The 22,597-nt window shown below is 40.5% G+C and overlaps 1 protein-coding gene across 9 annotated transcripts in view; it reads left to right on the forward strand.

Annotated features, from left to right (window-relative positions):
* TMEM63C (transmembrane protein 63C) overlaps window positions 1-22,597 on the forward strand; it is an 84,854-nt gene that overhangs the window by 19,505 nt on the left and 42,752 nt on the right. For all 9 annotated transcript variants that reach the window (XM_070941073.1, XM_070941065.1, XM_070941056.1 and 6 more), the window contains 2 exons: window positions 1,995-2,187; window positions 22,036-22,111. The gene's annotated coding sequence lies outside the window, so the exon portion shown is untranslated. The remainder of the gene's footprint in view (window positions 1-1,994; window positions 2,188-22,035; window positions 22,112-22,597) is intronic.

Raw genomic sequence — 22,597 nt, forward strand, 5'->3', positions numbered from 1 at the left:
TGTGGTGATGCGGAAGAAAAATTAGCTAATGCTTAGCTGGGTACGCATAGAGAGGGCAGTGCCAAGCAAATATCAAGTTGCTGCAATTCTGGGAAGGGTGTGTGCACACTAATGCTGCGGTCTAATTAACGTTTGCATAGTGCTTTGCAGATACATCATGCACTGTAAACTGAACTAGGAATATGGGTAAAGCACGGAATATGGAGGGGATTATCAACTAAAACAGAGGACAACTATGGCCCCTTTATGACCTATGGACTTGCTAGCTCAGGAATTCTGGGAGTTGAAATCCATAGATTATTAAAAGGGCCATAGTTGTCCATCCCTGAACCAAAAGGTCCTAGAGATTGTCTGCCCCCTCTCCATAGGCCAAGTGGGCCAAAACTTTTCAAAAGCAGCCATTACAGTGGTATTTATCTGGGAGCTACCTGTCCCTAATCCCCTAGAAACATTTGCTTTAATTAATGTCTTTCAGAATATTGTAAAAGAGAAACAACGGATGTGCTCTTGAGTTTTACTATTCCTTGTCCTTGTTTCTCTTTTTCATCGTTTTTGCTGATGACCACTAAGAAAAAGCAGAGCAAGTTTAAATCAGCAATAGCTATTCGATGTTTTTCAATCCTGCCTAGAAAAGCTTGAGACTGAGACTTCATAGATGTGAACCATCATTCTACTACTCTACTGAATATGGCCCTTAGTCTGATTTTGCATTAATGCAGTTTGTTGATGGTCTTTGTGATGCTCAGAAGCTTGTACTTTTGATGATGGTAGTATACTGTATCTGCACTACCATTCATTCACATTCAGAGCAGGAAGGCGAAAAATAAATTTGCAAATACTCAGGAACATAAAGGGCTGGACAACTATAGTTGACATTGATATATACTTAGCAAGTGTGTCTGCCAGTGGAATGTGTGAATTTGGGCTCTTTTAGATCATGAGGGCTTACAGCCTTCCTCTCATCTTAGTTGGGAAAATTGGTTTCAAGAGCAAGCTGCAGTGTGTTCACTGATGAGTTGAGGTCACAATTTCCATAAAATGTCTGTTTCTTTATGACTGGAATTATTTGGCACAAATATTAGATTTAAACATGTCTTTCTTCAGTAGTCAGAGATACTTAATTGAAAAGAAACAACCATGAAATTACATCTGGTCTACACTAGGGAAGGGTCCTGCATTTTCTAAGAGGCAGCAGACTGAATCATTACCCTGTGGTCAATCCCTCCCTTTCCATCTTGGTTTTAAAGTAATGAATCATATTTCCTGCAAAACAAGAGATCAGAAACCCAGGTGGATCTTATTTCTAGGGTTGAGATGGGGTATCTATATCATCTTTTTTCCTCTGATGATTCAGAATCATGCCGATAATGCCAGTTTTTTGGCATAATGATGGATGTGTAACTGTGATATTTCATCATCCCCAGGCCCCGTGACTCTGGGTATCAAGTCTCATCTACATACATTCTTCCATACATGCTTGCCATAAGCAACAATCTTCCTTCTGCAAAAATACAGTAACTAAAAAACTGAATCAAACTGGACAGATTTTCTGCAGCAAGAAGAGGATTGGGCAGTTGAGTGTTTACATCCATGCATTTGTTTTAACTTGCTTTTTGACTTATCCTGACCTATGCATTTCAGCTGAGCATGATACGCAAAATGCAAAGAGAGTACAGATAGTGGTTGCCTTTGGCAAAAAGCCAGCTAAAGTGACAGAGCAGACTGATTGTTTCTCAGGGATGTTTTTCCAGGATGGGGTCACTCGCTGTTTCCTTGACTTGGCTTACAGATTGTGATTAGAAAAGGAGAAACAGGCCTTTCTGGACAGTTGGCCAATCCAACTCTCTGTTGCCTGCCAACACAAGGGAGCTTCCCATTTCCAGATAAGCAAGAGGGAGGGAAAACAAAGCAGCCAATTCTTCATGCATCATGAGCTGCGTCTGTAGTGTAGCAGCCTCAGCGATACTGACACATCATTCCGCTTCTGTCCCCAGGGCCCTCAAGACATTACTGCTGTTTAAAGGCAAGAATCTGCTCCAACACTGATTGTGGGAACTTTACTGAAGCCCACTGAGCTAGAGACATTAAGGAGACCTTTTGCTAATCAAGACCCAGGCATCCCTCCTCCTTCATCCCCTGTTATTCTCAATAGCAGGTGTTCAGGACTGACCCACTGATCCTTGTCAGGTAAGTGGCAAATTCCATAAGACTTGGGTTTTGGAAGGGAGGGAGGGAGTTAAGTTGAGGAGGAGAAATCTGCTGTGCTGTTTAGTATGAGGATTTCCTTCAGCAACCTGTAACCAGACAACCTGAAGAGTTTATTTTGGCTTCTGCCCTTGCAGATTTGATGAAAACCAGGAGTTCAGCTCTTGTTGAGTCTTCAGCCCTCCTTTATCCTGAATATATAGAATAGCAGTCTTTTAGAAATTCTTGTTTGAAATATATGAACTTTTCAGAGCTGAAGGTGGGGAATTTCTTTTCAGTCTAAAATTGAGGCAGTGACTTTCTTCAACAACATGCTAATTTACACCACAGTTAAGAGCTTAGATACAAGGGCTTTATACCAAGTAAACCTGAATTGTCTAAGTTTAGTATCATCTGCTGAGGCTGTGACTATGGCTCAGGGATTTAGACAAGAACCGTTTAAGACTTACCTAGAGATGCATAAATGTATTTTTCCATAAAAAGAATACTTTCTGGCTCTAAAATTAGCCTTTGTCCTTCCGTGAATGTATGGAAGATTAGGAAGATGGGATGAAGTTTTCTGCAAGAATATTTTGTGTGACAATGGCTCAGGGGTCATCTTGTAAATCATGAATGGGGAAAATATCTCTTGGATGTCTTGGAACACCTGTAAGCAGGGGTGAAATCTAAATTTTTTTGCTACCGGTTCTGTGGGCGTGGCTTGGTGGTCATGTGACTAGGTGGGCATGGCCAGTTTGACGTCATTCACGTCACTCACCATTAGAGCCAGGAGCTGCACATTCTGCCTTTCTGAAGCCCCCAACGCTTTGAGTTTCCTTCTGGCTTGACTGCCCAGGCGAACCTTGGAGCCTTCTCTTGCCTTGCTCTTCATCCCGGAGGGCCACACATCCCCACCCCCACCAATCCTCCGTACAAACCACCCATCCCATTTCTGCAAAGGCAGAGCCTCCCCCTTGCAGGGCAATCCAAAGAGGGGAGGGGGATGCTGCTGAAAAAGCCACCTTCCACCTGGGCCGCCTCCTGCAGCCCAACGTGCCCAGCCTTGCTTGCCCTTTCCTCAAATGGGCTGTGCATGGGGCGCTTGGAGAGTGAGCTCTCCAACCTCTGTTTGTTTGTTTTTGTGTGTGTGTGTGAGTGATCTGAAGCCAAGGCATCCAAACTTCTGGCAGCAGCAGGGGAGGCTTCTGAGCAGCCCTGAGTCAGCCAGATTCACCTGACCTACTCGCTGAGTCTCGCTGTTCTCCTCACCCCCATCCCCACCTCACTGAAGCAGCGGCTTCCCTGCTCAGCCCCAACAAGCTATGCATCCATGGTGCCTGCACCAGCATCCTGAGAGAAGCAGAGAAGATCATCGCTTGCAAGCATACAAGCAAAGGTAGTAAGCGTACGCCGTGCTGTAGGAAAAATGAGAGGCCCTGTTGTCCCACAGAGCCTGCTGCTGCTTGAGTGAGGTGGGGGGGAGGAGAATGGTGAGACTCAGGGAGTAGATCAGGTGGATCTGGCTGACTCAGAAGCCACCCCCGCCGCTGCCAGAAGTTTGGGTGCCTCGGCTTCAGATCGCTCCCTCCCTCCCTCACACACACACACACACACACACACACACACACACACACACACACACAAATGGAGGTTGGAGAGCTCTCTTGCTCGCTCTCTCCAAGCGCCCCATGCACAGCCCATTTGAGGAAAGGGCATGCATGGCTGGGCGCATTTGGCTGCAGAAGGAGGCGCAGCGCAATGGGGTTGTTTTGTTCGCCGCGGTGGTACTTTGGGAGGGCAGGTGGATGTCTGCAGCTGACAACTATAATGAATATGTCCATCTGCCCTCCCGAAGCACCACCGCGGCGAACAAAACAACCCCATTACTATGGATGCATAGCTTGTCGGGACTGAGCAGGGAAGCCGCTGCTTGAGTGGTGGTGGGGGGGCGAGTAAGGTGCTAGCTCCTTCCCCACAGCCCTGTCATGTTTGCCTGCCTTCCACGTGGGCTTCTGTTTGCCTGCCTTCACAACCTGGCCACCGGGATGCCAGGAAGACGGCATGGAAGATAGGCAAGCATGGCAGGACTGCGGGCCATGGACCAGTTTGGGGGCATGGCCAGCCAGCCATTGCTCCCAGTTCGGCGAACTAGCCTCAATCTCCGCTACCTACTCACCCAAGCCGGTCCGAACCGGGAGCATTTCACCCCTGCTTGTAAGGCATTTTGGTCTGATGCTTTATAGATCTCAGCAGGAACACCATCCTGCCCTGTTGCTTTAACTTCACCTATGAAGTCACTTCCTTGATCTCATCAATAGGAGGCAAGTCTAGGGCATCTAAGACTGGCAGCCGAGGAATCTACTGTAAAACATCAGAATCAACTCTGGACAGCCCAGTGACTAGATTGTGTTCTGACCTAGACTTCCTGATATAAAGTAAAAAGGACACAATTAGTCCCCAAACCCCCTTTTTTTATTTTAACGGCTGTGAATTCCTTTCATTCACAGCACGTGCTGAATTACCAAGAGTTTATAAATAGTCCAACAAAAGTCTGCCACAGTCCTTCGGATAAGGCCGGTAAACACCCACCTTTATCTTCTTTAACACTCTGCCAAAGACCTAATTGGCAATTATCTTGTCAAGGCCATACGAAAACACAGAGTCAAAAATGGAGCTTCAAAGTACAAACCGACACCATCCACAATGTTGCTTCCTGCAAAGGTGGACGTGCCTTTGCTTTTCCTTTATGTCTTATGGGAGGGGCCACTCATCTCCAAGCCTTACTCCCGAGTTGTCCCTTTTGTTTTAACTGTTCTTGGCTTCTGACAGCTGTGCACATGCGCACACTAGGAACAGGCTCCCCCTGTTCCTCTGCCTCTCTGATGTCCGACTCTGGAGGCTCCGGAGTCCATACATAACTCCCAGATGGCCCTGGCCCCATCTCTGCCTCCAACGCAGAGCCCTTGTCAGAGCCTTCCCCAGACTCCAGGACTGGCTCATGTTCCTCCCCAGCCTCCTCACTGTCTAACTCTGCTGCCAGCTCTGCAGGCTGCTGGTGGACCACAACAGATTGGAAAAATGTCCAGCCCAGTGGTTTTTTAGCCCTTCCTAATGTTGGATCATGACAGCAAGGGGGAGCATTGTGATTTAGAAAGACCATAAACTGACTTCATGATACTGACAAACTTTCTGGTGGCATGCATGTCTCCATAAAGTTCTACCTGCTTAGCTTTCTTTGCCATCACTTGTCCTGCATTTATTGCAGTTTTACCTGTACTTTGGACTGCAGATGTTTAAAGTTGCCTTTCTTTGAAACAGATGGATTGTTCTGCCAGTCTGCATAAGCCTTGTTCTTGGCCTGAAGGGCTGCTGAAATGGTCTCGTGTTTTTCATCAAACTATTCTTCATGTGCCCGGGGTTTCAGTCCAAGTACAGCTGTTGTGGTCTATATTCAGGGTCCCCAAGATGTGGCCACGGCTTATTTGCAACTGGGATGCATGAGTGCACTCCCACTCGTGCAAGCAGCGGATGCACATGCCTGTCACTCAAACAAATGAAGCTGTGCACATGCATGTACATACCTGCCTCTTGCACAAAACCATCCCTTCTTCCACCCCTCCTCCCGCACTGGGCCACCAACCAGGAAATGTTGGTCTATATGATATCTTTAAACTGTGTCCACTTTTCAGGACATGTTCCTACAAGCTGGAGATTTTTTCATTAAGTACATCTTGGAAACGTTGGGTTTTATAATCTTCTGATGTTGAATGACTTTCTTGGTGGTTTAAAATGTAGAGGGACTATGTTTAGGTTGCAGGCCAACCAGACCAGCCTGTGGTCAGTCCAACACTCAGCACCTCGCATGGTTCAGGTAATGGTGCCATCTTTAATATCATGCTGTCATACTATGACCTAGTCAGGTGCCAGTGCTTGGACCTGGAATCCATTCAGGTAGTTTTATACTTTGTGAACATCATGTTAACAATGCATAGGTTGTGCTCGACATATTTACTCAGAAGCAGCAAGCCATGCTATTCAGTTGCCTACCCTGTGTTTCCCAAGAACTCCATCTCAGTTGTCTCTGTTGGTCCCCACTCTGGCATTGAAATCTTCCAGAATGGTGAGTTAATCCAGGTCCTTGTAGAAACCTTCCTTGTCTTTATCTGGACACATGGGAGTTGGTTTGTAGGTCTTGACAGTACTTAAAAGTGCTCATTGATCTTTTAGTTAATGTGGGGTTGTTTTAAACCAATCTAATAAGATTGTCAGCTTTGGATACCTTGCTCCTGACATACTATAAAGCTGTTGAAAAAAAGAGTGAATTTTGGTGAGATTTGGCAATCATCAACAAGATTTCACCCATATAAATGTTTCAGATTATCTTTTTATTTCATTCATCCTACAGGTGCCATAGCACCCAAAGTACTTTGGGTGCTATGGCATCTATAGGATAAACATTTCAGATAAGCCATTATTGCTGACAGTCAGAATGGCCTCCTATTTTGGGTACTATAATCTTCCCTAAAACCAAATGGAGTTGTTTATTTGTAGGGAGATGGACATAATATGAGGATCTCATCTCCTCTAACCAGAGAACATCCAGATCTCCCCTTCCAACATCTTTGCTTTAAAGAAAGTTCCCAAGAGAACTAAAGTCGTTAGACATTAATAGTCTGTCATTTCCAGATGGCCCTGTTTCCAGTCTCACCCTCTCAAAGTATTTTGAAATCTGCTCTTGCTGAGCTCAGAATGCTGAGAACAGGCAGAGTAAATCATTAAACTGTCAAGGCTGCCTCCAGCCTAGGAGAAGGCGATTACCTTAGGTCATTGCTCCACCCTTCAACTATAGCAGCCCCTGACAAAAAAAATATAAAAAGGCCCCTATTCCAGTGATGGCTAACATTTTTGCCATTGCGTGCCAGGAGCGAGGGGGGAATGTCACACGTGCATATCCCCACACCCATAATACTATGTGCCCTGCCCCTGCACATGCGCGCATGACACACACACCCCGCTCCTAGCATGCGATGGCATGGTAGGCCCGTTTTTTGCTCTCCCCAGCCTCCAGAGCCTTTCTAGGAGTCTGGGAAAGGTGAATATGCTCTTCTCCATCCCCCGGCAACCTCCAGAGGCTGAAAAACGCCCAGTTTGCCAACTTCCGGTCTCACCGGAAGTTGGCAAATGGGCCATTTCTGGCCTTCGGAGGGCCTTGGGGGTGGGGTGGGGAAGGTCATTTTCACCCTCCCCAGATTCCTAGAAAGGCACTGGAGGCTGGGGAGAGAGAAAAGTGGGCCTTCTCCACCCACCCACCCCCAAGGTCCTCCGGAAGCAGGAAACAGTCTGTTTCCCCAGTTCTGGTGGGCCCAGAAGGGCTGTGTGTGCTGGAGCTGAGCTCGCATGCTCACCGATATGGCTACACGTGCCACCTGTGGTACCCATGCCATAGGTTCGCCATCAACGGCCCTATTCTATATCAAAGAGGGAAAATTAAACTATTAGTCTTCATTTTATCAATTTTGGGTATTTTCAGTACATGCAGTATGTGTATAGACATTGGTTGTAATAAAAACCCTGGGGTGATAAGTTGTATGGACCTCAGCCCTTATTGGAAGCTCTGTTGGTGTCATGTCCCTGTAGTTTTGCAAGCAGAGGCTTTTCATGAGAGCCATAATAACGGTTGTAGGTTGCAGGGTGGAATATCTATGTGAATCGTGCAGAGAGATAGCAATGGCCCACTTGAGCTGAGAGGCAAGATAAAGCAAGCATTTAGCACATTGTGTTCATATAAACAGAGACAATCAAACACAGCAGTTTTGTTTTTTTTTTACCGGCAGGGATTGTGAAATTGACTAGGAAGTGACTGGAAGAATCATTCACTAAGATTGCTCTGAAATCCACCAGAGAACTTCATATTCAGATGGAGTTTTTCATGAATGGGATAACGATTTACCCCTAAGCTTTGCAGCACTACAAATTGCAAAATAGAAATTTAATCTGCAACTCAGACACATTGGGGGGGGGATCACCTCGACTGCACAAGGAGAAGGAGAATGCAAGAAGTAGGCTGCCTGGTACCATGCTAAATTAGCATAAATGTCCCTTGTGGAGCAGCCCTCCATTTATAGAGGTGTCAGTTTGACCCAAAGCATTCAATAGCAGCTTTCTGTTCAGTAGACACCATAATTCTGCAGGGGGAACCGCCCTGGATCTAATATCCCTTATTTTTTCCAGTAGTGTGGAGGTATTGGTGCCCTTGCTGTTCTTTCTGTGTACTGAAACTGCACTGAAATGATCTATGCCTGCAAAGATGAAAGCATAATGATGTGAAAACACTCTGTACTTACATTTCTATAATGAGGTCTGCCTTTTTCCAAAAGATGACACAGCATTAAAACAAGCATGCTCAGCAGTGATAGATTTGACAAGCCCATGGAGAGTGTGATTTTCAGAGCAGTGCAGATGGATAAACTCTGGGTCTTCTTATCTGATGGCCAAGGAACTGCTTTGTCCTGTGAATTTTATGTTATTTTTTTTTTTTCAAATACAGGCAAGATCAGATACTGTAGGTCTTCCTGGCAAGCCTGCCTTTTATTATTGAAGTGACACATTTCAGTAACAAACAAGAAACAAAGTACTGAAATTACTGAGATCATCTTTGTAATACAAAACAATATGAATTACAGATAGTTAGGTGCATTCCACTGGTTAGTCAAGATAGCCAAGAAATGTACCCCTAAGTTCAGAGGTACATTTCAGTATAAAAGGAATATTGAAATGCCAGTTTTGACAAGCATGAATAGGTACATAATGTTGAACTTGTAAGGAAGATGGTAGGGCTACACACTCCTTCTTCTACTGTTTTTGCCATTTGCAGTAAAGGTCTAGTATAAGGGTATGTGAAACTCAAGCAGTATTGATCTGTCAAGAAATTCTATCTTCAAAAATCTCTCCGTTTGAAAATAGGATAGCTGGCCTTTTCCTAGTCTCAGCATGTGCTCTAGTGACATTTATGTTGCTGAAGGAATATGATGCAGTTTTCCATAATTTTCTTCTCTCCAGAGATATTGGGTTTCATTTCACTCAAATTCTGTAAGTTAAAGTCCAACATATGTGAAAAGCATTGGGTTGAGGCCAGCAATGTAATATCTGCAGAGTCGGGGGAAGACATATTTTATTCTACAGTAGTTCTTTGCTGCTTCGGTTGCAGTGGAGATGCCAGTACCTGTTATTGCAAAGTTTTTTTACAGAAGACGGAAAGATTTTATTCAATGGAGAGATTAGTGTCAAAATCTGTGTCAATTGGTAACTGGATTCTCAGTTGGTACTGTAGTGCTGTTTAATCTAGAAAGATCTTGCATTTGTGGAATTGGGAAAATGAATGGAATAAAGACCCAGGAGATTTGCTAGAATATTGCAGGTGAAAAGCTGAGGTTTGTTGGATAGTAAAGGAGAAATTATTTAAGTAAGCAAGTTTGTTTCGGCTGAGGGGAGGGTATTGATTGGAATTCTAATTAAACATATTTAGAGAAATGTCACTGGAGAAAATTGGGTTAACTTGTGGATACTGAAATGGTTGTGGTGTTGTGATAAAGCCCATGTAGCTGGCTGTGGCATAGTACTAGCTTGCCATCTCCCCGTGCTGAAGTTTTGCATGTTCAGTTGGATAGAGGCCAATGCACAGCAAAACACAAGAGAGAAGACTTTATATGTACCTTGGCACGTACTGTGTCTCAAATTTTACTTATGATATGTGTACCAAAAATCTTGGCCAACAGACTTGGATTCTTTGTAAAAACACTATGTGCAATTGCATTATTTATATTCTACTGTTATGCATGAATACAGTACATGGAAGAAGTATATAAACCCCACACTCACTCACAGTGATGATGTTACCTAATTGGGTAATGAAGCATCTGCAACAAACAATTAAGCTCAGAACGCACCAAGAACTCCACAGTTCAATCCTGAATCACACATATTCTCTTCTATTGGTGCATATTCTCCTTAGAGAACAAGAAGCAAGATAAAAGGAAATATTCCCCAATAAGAGTGAGTGGATAGTCTAGAAACCTTCTAAAAATATGGTTCTTGTAGCTTAGTCAAGTGCACAGATGTGTTATGTCAGTAGTAATAAGCAGAAGCTTCCATAAAAGAGGGCTGCTTTCTTCTAAATGCATGGAAATGAAAACACATTCATTTTCTGATTACTGTTTACTGTTACCAACTTTTTAAAAAAGCTGCCTTATCTCACACTCATGCTTCTTTTCATGCATGCAAGAAACGAGCCTTAGATCAGTAACACAGAATATTTTCCTACCTGAGGGTCAAAACTAGGTAACATCTTAAGAAAAGCAGACCTATATAGAGGCTGATCTGATGGCGAGAAATGAGGAGGTGAGATTTAAATGCTGGAACCAATTTTTTGGTCATTAGAAAAAGAAAACGTTTAACATAATTAAGCAGAACGCTGTTTCTTCTCAGAGCGCCTTAGGTTACACAAGCTTCTTTTTTTCTGTTGAAATACTCTGTGATTAACCTTCTTTATAGAAGAACACAGAGGAGGACTGAATCTTAAGAATTACCATTCTGAAATGGGAGTTGTGTAGTTCTAACAGAGTTTCACTCCCTAACGAACCCAAAATAGTGTATTTTAGGATCTAAAATTGGTAATACTCTAAAATGGATAATACTCCTCTTGTTTCTTGGACATCTTCTTGAAGGATTTACTCAAAGCCCCTACTGTATCCTTTCTTAACACATTTGATGGGTATCTACTGGCTTAGGCATGTGCCTATTTATTATCCTAAATATTGTAGTTTTTTATTCAAATTCTTCTACATTATCTTCCGGTAAAATTGGGGGTTGCATGTGGGATAATTTTATTTATTTATATTTCATACTTCTTATCTACCTATCTCCCTTTACATAGTCCCCTGTTTGAAGCACTTCAGCCTTTGATTACTATATACAGTTTAGAATGCTTTAATAAGCATTGGGCCTTATATTGGCAAGCAGAAGTATATTGGTAAACAATTTTGGATCCCTCACACACACACACACACACACACATATGAACTTTACCAGGCTGGGAAAGCTTAAGTGAAAACATTAAACTTTCTTTCTAGATAGATTTAGTGCTCTTTTTTGTTCTTCATTTCAGATTTCCATATGCATGTTCTTTCATAAAATGCTCAATAGCGGACTTCCGCTGGCTCCGCGAGCCTCGAAAGACGTTCTTTTGAGAGCGTCTGCTCCCTGGCTCCGTTAAAGCCCCAGAGCAGCCGACAAACGCTGTCTGGAGGCTTGAAATTCTCTCCCCGGGCAAAGGGGAGAGGGAAGAGCAGGCAGGTGGAGGTAGAACCCCCCCGAACGCCTAGGGAAAATCCTGGGGCGCGAAGGATGCGCGCTCCCTAAAAGCCTGTCAAGCCGCTCCAGACCAGGGACGTCTCCGCTAATTAGCTAATTAGCGGAATTAGAAGCCGCGACCAATCTTGCTGAATGGAAATGAGGGAATTAACATCTTGAACTAACAGCAGGCGGAACGAGCAAGGAGAAATCAGACTGCAAGTATTTTTTACCTAACTCCAATGCTTAGAGCCTCCTTCGGAAGTAATCACTTAGTACTTTGCAACAATATGGCGATTGAAGCTTGAAAGGGCGGGGGAAACGGAAAGTTACAGGAAAAGTTTCGTTTTGCTGGCAGCCCTTCGCTTGGGAAAAAAAAAAGCTTTTGTGCTGACAGAAGGAGGATTTTAAACGTTAATTAACATTGGGAAATCTTTTGAGGAACTCTTCTTTTTGACTCTGATTAAATATAAAGACTAATTTCAAACAGGAAATGGCCTCAAAGTCTGTAAAAACTGTTCCTACTAAAGGAACTGGGAGTGCTGGTAGCTCCCCAGCTCATATTCCTAGATTACAAGTTTCTGCTCCTCCAGCGGATCCACAGACCTTAACGTTGGAGATGTTGCAACAAGCTCTCCAAATCACCCAAAATAAAATTGTTGATGTGATTGATGAAAAAATTAAGGAAACTAATGAAAAAATTAAGGAAACTAATGAAAAGATACAGGCTGTGTCAGACGAGATTGCAATTCGCAATCAGGGGATTAGGGATGATATATTAATGGCATTTAAGTGTCTGGCAGGCAATATTGAGATGGTGGATGACAGAGTTGAGGAAATTAAACAATCTTCTGAAATTTTGGATAGTAAAATAGGAGAAGCTCAAAACAGAATTCAAAGGGCTGAAGACGATGTAACAATGGTACAATACAGAGATATGGAATTTGCATTAAGATTCAGAGGGGTGAAGGAGAATAAACAAGAGAATTTGAGAGAAATGATGTCTGAGGCATTGGCACCGCTGGTGGGGGAGTCCAAAAATGATCTGGGCTGGCAGATGGACAAGCTGTACCGTGTTAATTCCTGGATTGCTAGACAGAAACATCTACCAAGAGACATTGTGATATATTTTACTACAAGGAGAGTACGCAACGAAATTTTACAGGCTACTTTTAAAAACAAGCTTCGGGTGGAAGGCCAGGAAGTAATGACAATGAAAGAAATCCCCCCTAAGATCCTGAGAGCTAGAAGGGAGTATGCCTTTCTGGTGGATGAATTGAGAAAACGTCAGATACAGTACAGATGGGAGGTGCCAACTGGACTAGTGGTGACTTACTCAGGAGAGAGATATCGGCTTAACACAATTTGGAAAGCAAGAGATTTTCATACTAATGTATTAAAGGCTGGCACACCCAAATCAACTAAATCACCAGAAGGCAAAAGAAAGAAAGAAGTAATGGAAGCTGAGACAGAAGAGCTCTTGACAGTAGTTCAGGGGGGAGCTTTGGCTGATCAAGAAGAAATTCAAATTCAGATGGCTACTCAAGAGTTGGCGCTGATTGATTTCTCGCAGTTACCAAAGGATCAAAGACAGACCAGATCGGTGACAGCTAGACTCAAGGAAGAATTAAGACAGCAACAATCCCAGATGGCAACTCAAGAAATGATTCAAGATACTACTAGAACAGGAGCAGTGGGGGGAGCAAGACCTAAAACTCAAATGAGATCAGAGCATCAGGACTTGCTTCAGAGGCTTCAAAGGCCCAGAGATGGGAACTAGATTTTTGACTTGGAACGTTAATGGCTTGAATTCTCCACAGAAAAGAAGAAAAATATTTCACTATCTTAAGCAATTTAAGAATGAAGTAATTTGCTTACAAGAGACTCATATAAGAATACAAGATCAAAAATATCTGATTAATGCAAGACTTGGTACATCTTACGTAGCAGCAGCACCAGAAAAGAAAAATGGTATAGTTATATATTTGAAAAGAGACTTAGTTGCTAAATTAATTGAAGCAGACGATCAAGGAAGATTTTTAGCGATAGAACTTTTAGTAAAAGGAGAAAAAATACTTGTAATCGGAGTTTATGCCCCGAATCAACAACAAGAAAACTTTTATAATTTACTACACTCAAAATTGACACACTGGGCATATAAAACTTGTATCCTGTTAGGCGATTGGAATGGTGTTTTGGATGTTAAAAAAGACAAAATGGGACCTAAACAAAATGTGTCAACAAGAGCAAAATTGCCCAAAGCGTTTTGGGAAATGATGGATGACTGGGAGTTGAGAGATATCTGGCGTGAAAGAAACCTGGAAGAAAAAGATTTTACTTTTTTTTCAGATAGACATCAATCCTTTTCAAGGATTGATTTTATATTAATTACTAACGATCTTTTATCTAGGGTGAAAAATACGAAGATATGCTCAAGAACATTGACAGACCATAGTCCAGTTTGGCTGGAATTGGAGTATGAGAAAGGGCCTAGGAGGTCCTGGAGGTTAAATGATAATTTGTTTAGGTACGAAGAAAATGTAAAAGAGTGTAAAAAATTTATGAAAGAATTTTTTGTTATGAATATGCAAAAGGGCACATCGATGGAAATGGTATGGGATGCAAGTAAGGCATATATGCGAGGAATTTTGATATATTTGAATAATAAATATAGAAAGAAACAGGGGACAAAAAGAAAAGAATTAGAAGATGAGATTAGTAAACAGGAACGGGCTTTAGTAGCTAATCCAACAGATAAGAAAATTAAAGAGGCAATCAATTTATTGAAAGGTCAATTTAATATGTTAATAGCAGATCAAGTGGCAACTAATTTAAGATATGCAAAACATAATACTTTTTACAATGCCAATAAACCAGGCAGGTGGTTAGCATATTTGTTAAGGAAAAAGCAAAAATCAAGGACAATAGAGAGAGTAAAATATAAGGGTAAAGAGGTTTATGAGCAACAATTGATTAAAAAATCTTTTTTAGAGTTTTATTCGAGGCTGTATACTGGTGATAAAATTAAAGATATAGATATAGATAGATATTTGCAGAAAGAGAATATTTATACAATTTCAAATGAGCAGAGGGATAGTTTAAATCAATCGATAACTTCTGAGGAAATTGCGTTAGCAATTAAGCAATTGAAAGTGGGTAAAGCTCCTGGGACGGACGGTTTGACGGCTATTTACTATAAAACCTTACAGGAGGAAATGATAGAACCGCTGAAAGAATTATTTAACAATATACAACAGGGAGGAGAGGTACCTCCAACTTGGAAGACAGCATTTATTTCGTTGATCCCAAAAGAAGGGCATGACGATACAGATCCTAAAAATTATAGGCCAATTTCATTATTAAATACAGACTATAAGATATTTGCAAAAATTTTGGCAAATAGATTAATGACAGTCATGCAGCAAATGATTCACCATGATCAAACTGGTTTTATAAATGGTAGACAAATGAAGGGTAATGTAAGGCAAATTGTTAACTTATTAGAGTATTTGGGAGGGAACAACCAGGTCCCCGCAGTGCTTGTGTTCTTGGATGCTGAGAAAGCCTTTGATAGATTGAATTGGCAATCTTTATTAAAACTAATAGAAAGGATGCAATTTGGAGAACAATTTGTACAATCTATTAAGGCAATATATCAAAAACAAACAGCACAAATAATAGTTAATGGTGGTTTAACAGATGTTTTTAACATAGAAAAAGGAACAAGGCAAGGCTGTCCCTTGTCCCCGTTATTGTTTATTTTGACGCTGGAAATTTTATTAAACAAGATACGTGAGATGAATACAATTAAGGGAATTAAAATTAGACAGCATGAATACAAGGTACGAGCATTTGCGGATGACCTGGTTGTTACCTTAACCCAACCGGTACAATCGATTACAGCCTTGATGGATATAACCTGCTTATATGGACAAGTATCTGGTTTTAAAATAAATGCAGCTAAAACAAAAATAATAGCTAAAAATATGGTTAGGAGCCAAAAAGAAGAGATAGAAAGGTTAACAGGATTTGAAGTAGTTAAGAAGGTTAAATATCTGGGGGTCTATATTATGACTGCAAATACAAAATTATATCAGTATAACTATGAACCATTATGGCATAAAATACAGAAAGAGTTGGACAACTGGAAAAAAACTACAACTGTCTTTGCTGGGAAGGATAGCTGCTGTAAAAATGAATATTTTACCAAAATTTCTATTTCTTTTTCAAATGATACCTATACTTAAAAAAGATGAGAACTTAAAGGAATGGCAGAAGGGCATAAATAAATTTGTGTGGGCAGGGAAGAAACCACGAGTCAAACAAAAGATATTGCAAGATACTAGAGAAAGAGGTGGTCTTAAGATGCCCAATTTAAGATTGTATTATGAAGCTGCTCCCTCTCAGCAATCACAGATTGGATAAACTTAACGGAGGAAAAGATATTGAATATTGACGGATATGGTTTGGTTTATGGCTGGCATGCTTACTTAGTGTATGATAAGAAAGTAGATAAGACTTTTAAAAGTCATATATTAAGGAATGCTCTATTGCGTGTCTGGAAAAAGTATAAATATAAACTAAATGATAGGTTACCAATATGGACAGTACCCAGACACGCGATAGAGAACATAAATTTAGAGCAAAAGCAAGACAAGATTACATATAAGGAACTCCTTTATAAGGAAGGAGTCAGACTACAGTTAAAATCCATGGAACAATTAAAAGAAGAAGGGATTATTAAGACTTGGTTTCAATATGGACAGCTGCTGGCCAGATGGAGAAGATCAAAAAATTGGTATTTTGCAGCAGGATGAGAATTTGATAAAGCAAATAAGAGATGAAGGTCAAATGCACATAAAAAGGTTGTACAATGCATTATTGGAAATAGATTCAGAAACAGACTTAGTCAAGGATTGTATGATAAAATGGGCACAAAATGTAGGTGAACCAATAATGATGGAAACATGGGAAAAGATATGGGTTAGAAATGTAAGATTTACACAAGCACAAAATGTAAGGGAGAATTTTTACAAAATGTTTTATAGATGGCATTTAGACCCAAAAAAACTAGCTTGTATGTATCCAAATTTACAACCCAAGTGTTGGCGATGTGAGTGTGAAGATGCTACATATTTTCATATATGGTGGACATGTAAAAAGATTAAGGCTTTTTGGATAAAAATATGGTGGATTATTCAAAATATTTTGAAGAAAAAAATTAAATTTACACCACAGTTTTTCTGTTGGGAATAGTTACGGATTGTACTGTAATAGAGACTAAGCTGGTTTTGAACTTAATAACAGCTGCCAGGTTACTGGTGGCACAGTACTGGAAGAAGGAAGATCCACCTACTATTGAAGAATGGACATTAAAAGTTGTGCATTTGGCGGAAATGGCAAAAATTTCATCATACCTTAAAGACCATTCAAATGAGAGATATATATCGGAATGGAGAAAATGGATTGATTACATACAGAAGAAGTATCCGAATAAGAAGATTCATATAGCTTATGAATGAAATAATATTAAGTAGTTTATGTTTGTTTTTTCTGAGTTATAAGGAGTTAAGGACCTAGGGAGAATATGAAATGTAATAATTTGTTAGCACATTTTAGCTCTTGGTTTGTGAATGCTATACCCTGTGCTCGTTCTGGGAAGTCTAGGGAGGGGGGTGGGGGGAGGGAGGGGAAGGGAGGGTGGGAAGGGGAGGGGGGGTTGAGGGGGGAAGGGTGGGGGGGTGAAAATGTTTGTATTTTTCATAAAACTTTTCAATAAAAAAAAATGCTCAATAGCAATAGCACTTAGATTTACATACTGCTTCACAGTGCTTTACAGCCCTCTCTAAGCGGTTTACAGTGTCAGCATATTGCCCCCAACAATCTGGGTCCTCATTTTACCCACCTTGGAAGGATGGAAGGCTGAGTCAACCTTAAGCCAGTGAGACTTGAACTGCCGAACTGCTGGCAGTCAGCAGAATTGGCCTGCAATACTGCATTCTAACCACTGCACTACCACAGCTCATTATACAAATTATAATTATTAAATACTCATTATTAAATACTGTCTGATGTTAATCAATTTTGTTTTTGGTTGCCCTGATTTGTTTAACAATAAAAGATTATAGAATAGAGATAGGAAATAAACAAAACAGAAGGGAGACATGGAAACTAGAAACTAAATGAGAAAGGATGAAAACAAACATATATTTGTGGGAATTTTTATATTTTGTATGCATATTCATGCATTAATTGTTAATGGTGGGAAACAAATAGCAGGATCAAAGGACTTCAGAAATCATATATTGCTTTCCAGAAAAGAAAAAAAAACCTTAAGGATTTCCTTTTTCCACATAATCTGCATATAGTCTTTCATTTCTAGAGAAGTTTTATGTCTTTTTTCAACTTCAGCTGCAGCAGATGGAATTACAGAATAGATTCTTCTTAATTGTGGTTCACAAATCAGATAATTATTTTGGTGTTTTCCTTCTGTACTTCCTGGCACAAAATAAGAATAAGGTTTTATAGTTCAGAGCACTATGGACAGATTCAGCTGGCTGCCCCTATTTTAAATTAACCCGATTGTCCCCTGTTAATTTAGCAATAAACTGGCTAGTTTGAAAGAAAATGTTAATTTGAAACAGAAAAATAAAACGTGAAAATTTACTAAATTTACTAAAAGGAGGGGGAGCCCAAGGCTTAGTCGTGCAGTTCACATAATGCAAGCCAGTTTTACTTCTGAAAGGAGTTTAGCCTCACATCCCCTTCCTGTCATTTGAAAGATAAAAGAGTACTGGCCCCATGACATTGGAGATCATCCATATTTTTTCTTCCCAATTGACCCACAAGCCATGAACTGATGCTTGTGTACAGAAGCATTTATTGATGGGTCTTTCCTAGTTGATGCTGCGTATTGATTCGTCTGGTAAGCTGACTCAGTGCCTCTGACTGCAACTTCCCCCTCTCTTTCCTGGGAGATCTCCCCTGACCTTGCACTCTCAGCAGCCAAAGTCACATATATGGATAAACATCATTCATTTGTCTAGCAAGTAACAGCTAATTGGACACAAATCTTAAGTCACACCCTCCGCTTCTGCAAAAACAGAGGCAGGCCTTTCAGTCCTGATATGCAGGATTCAGGAGCTGCAAGAGCAGTAGAAAAGGGTATAACAGAAGAGACAACCTAGTTGAATATTTAATATTTAGGACTCCTAAACAATCTTCACATTTGCATTTTAAACTGCCTCTCCATTAAATCCTACTTGATCTGTCATTGATTTAGAGTTCATCTTTTCATATGATTGCAGGGAAGGAAGGTTTATGAATAGATCTAAGTAAATAAAACTATACCTATGCAAAACAAGCTTGGTATGGCTTTTAAAGAATGTAAATAATCACCTTCGGAGTCTTCATGTACATATTTTTAATCATGCCAGTTGGGAATAAAATATAAATTTACATCCATTCATATGTTCATATGTTAGTCCAGAGCCGGCTAATTTATGTTCACTGAAAAAGAATATCTTATTAATCTTTGGAAATCACAACAACCAGCTATTTTGAAGAAGAATGAGATGCACCTGCTCAGAGTAGTTAATGCTCAACTACATAATCAAAGGCTTGCTTTGTGTAAGATAGGTTTCTGCTTTTATTGTCCAAATGATATAAATTGCACAGAATTCTGTAGCACAAAGGACCAGCAAACTAAGGTTTTACCATACCTCTAAAAGCAAGAAAACAAATTTGTTTTCAAAACTTGTAGATTTCAAAAAACGGGACAATGCCAAACATACTTATTTTGGTTCCTTACACTTCTAAATACTATTGGAAGCTCAGCTACAACACAACAGTTGGCATTCAGTATGCATTATTCCAGGCTCACTGGTTTAGATATTAGATATTACAGGATCCAATTTGGATCGGTCATAGGAACCAGATATTTTCTCTTCCGAGCTTTAATTTAGATATTAGGTCATAGTATCTAGATTCCTTTCTGTGTTTTCCCTCTTAATAGATTTTTGTAATGAGAGGGGGAAAAGGAACAAAGTGCTGGAAATCATAGGAGGGAATGGCAAATTATCATAATCTGGATTCTTTTGTTGCTTATGAACGAAACAGGTTGATTACATTAAGAAAACAGTGTGATTGTTTGACAGCATGATGAAATATTAACATGTTGTTCTGTTAAAATGCAAGAAGTCACAGTTGGCAGAACTGTGATTTCCTGCTAGCCGGTCTACAAGACCTGAGAATAGGAGTGAGCAGCACCTAACTGACCTTGATGGATCTCAAAAAAGCCAAGCAGTGTTAGGACCTTCAAGAGAAGCAATCTATCCTACTCTATACAATTTATTGATGCATTATTGTAATGCAAAATTGTAATTGCTCATGATTCACTAGTCCTGTGAATAAATGAGAAACAGAATTTGTTTATTTTCAAGTGACTTTTTGGCACTGAGGTCAAAATACCAGCTCACAAAACCGATATAGAGGAAGAATAAGAAAGTGTGCAGTACATACATCAGTAACAATAATAAATAATAAAAAACAACGATAACCTGTATAAACCATTTCTCCATCTCTTAAGACCTTCAAGAAAAAACTGGTAAGAGGCAATTAAAGCTCTTAATTTTGTCATTTTGAGATGGTGGCAGCAACGTATTAAGGATATTTGCCTATCACCAAAATAGAACAAACTTCTTTTTAACAGTATTTATTTGTCAAAGTTATGTAAATCAGGGTGTACCACATAGTCATATTCTGCTTGGTTATAGACTGATTGACTGATCTTTGTCAGTAGAGTTTGAAAATTGTTCGCTTGAGCTCTTTTAGCTTCTGGAATTTGTTGAGATCAGTAAAATGATTGTTGGGGGCAATATACTGACTGTAAACCGCTTAGAGAGGACTGTGAAGTGATATATAAGTCTAAGTGCTATTGCTATTGCTATAGTGAGGAGGTTAGGCCTTTTCTCTCTCTCCCATTTGCATTCCTGTTCCTGACTTGCTAATAACAAAATCTCTGGTTCTGGTTGTTTTCTACAAGCCCTGTTTCTCCAAGGTCTAGAATGAGAGAGACTTTACAGTACAAAAATGAAAGAATCAAGCACTTTGAAGAGTGCTTATTGTTTAGTCAGACCTTGAATAAGGGCAATAGGGTGAACCTAGCATATAAAATAAAGGCAATTTTATGTCTGTGCCATTCTTACTGCACATACCTCTACATACTTACTTCCCATGTCAGATATTTCTGTATAAGCAATCAGTGGAATTCTGAAATAAGTTCCAATTCAGGTGCTTTCACATGCTTGTTTACACAGAGCATTTATTTATTAAATTGATATGCCACCCATCTCACTGTCTATATGAATTAATAGTAACACTACATTACAATAGTAATGTACACTTGCCTGCTACTGCCTTCACATGACACACTGCACCATAAACCAGCCAACCATACTTTAGTTCAGCGTGTTTTTTTAATTGCAGGACATATTTTTCATTCATGATTTAATATGTCATATGAACCCAGAAATCAGGCAGATTAAAGCTGACAGTGGGGAATGTATTGTGGGCTTACACAACCTGGCAATTGAGAAACTCCTAATTCAACTAAAATGGGAAGATTGCAATGCCATGATCACTTTAAACTGAGATCTTAAACAAATCTCACAGATTTGTTGTAAGGTGAACAGAGAGGCACCACGTTTGCTGCTTTGATCTGTTTGAAATAGAAAAGAGATCAGTCAGATAACCCTGCACATGGCTGAAAACTCTTGCAGGCATGTTCCACTTCACTGCTTACAGATATATGCTTTTTGTAAAGGGAAAACATAGAAACAGGCTGAATGCTAGCTGACCCTAAAAATGGTCCTGTCATTAGCTCTTGGAAAGGTAACAGAGGACTGAGCTACTGGTTGCTAAGAGCCCCTCTAATTATTTGCTGATGGTCCAGAGCCATTTTCCTTGGTAACCAAAGGGAGATGAATTATTAAAAGCAACTGGCAATGTCAGATGGAATTGTTTACATAGGGAAGGGAAGCAAAGGGAGGAGGAGGCAAGGAACTGCACTCTCAGACAACCTGGAGGTAGGAGTATAGCTCAGCTGGGCAGCCATCTGGCTTCACGTTCCTCTGCTTCCCCAAACACAGGAGGAAACCCATAACGTCTTTAACTTACTCCCAACCATTGTCTTTCTAGATAGGTTTAGAGGTTTAGAAACGAAAAAAGAGCCAGTACTGAAAGCAAACTCTGGCTGTTGCCCTGCTGCAGAATAATAATAATACTAAATACACAATGTAATTGAAGTGTTCCAGCAGTGTCACAAGGAACAAGAGATTTCCACCTCTACCCACAAATGTTTACTTTGTAAGGGATGGTGAGGTGTGGCAAGACAAGTTACACTGGATTCTTACAAAGAATAAAGCTGGAGACACAGAGCCTGTTCACCTTTGGTCTGCTAGAATTACTGGTTTAGTTTTGTGTTTCTTTTTTATAATGGCACAGACTGACTACTATACAATGGCAAGAGTCGACCGTGGTGTCTGGAACCAAGCCTGAATCGTGGGATGACCCTTTGTTGGTATGTATCGTGAGTCTGCTGTTCAAGAAAGGTAAAGAGGTGCTTTGTAAAACTTGTCGGAACATAAGGAGGAAGTGATCTCTGTTGCTGGGAGAACCTTCATTCTCAAGAACAGCTGTTCCAGGTGTGATGCTTTCTAGATGGGTGATTATTACACTTGCTGCCATTCTCAACCAGTCAGAGTGGGAGATGTGTGCATTATCATTCAATGCATTTGAAAAGTACTAGATATATCTGTGTGTGGGTGTCTAATTTAGGAGTGGATGGAGCAATGAATGAATGGCTTTGCTGAGTTTGTAATAATGGCTTTGAATGAACTAAAGGTGGACACATCCATCTGTTTAAAGCTACTGTAGGTTGAGTTCTAGGAACCATCAGAACCAAATCAAACAGGCTTATGTCTGTCTGTGTCAAGGGCGTTAAAATGCTACAAGTGTCATTTAGAAAAAAACCCTGGTAGATCTCTTTGGAATGATGTGGGAACAT

The sequence above is a fragment of the Pituophis catenifer genome, unplaced genomic scaffold (assembly GCF_029215685.1).
Source record: "Pituophis catenifer annectens isolate HBS135680 unplaced genomic scaffold, rPitCat1.0.hap2 SCAF_1, whole genome shotgun sequence".
Taxonomy (NCBI): Eukaryota; Metazoa; Chordata; class Lepidosauria; order Squamata; family Colubridae; genus Pituophis; species Pituophis catenifer.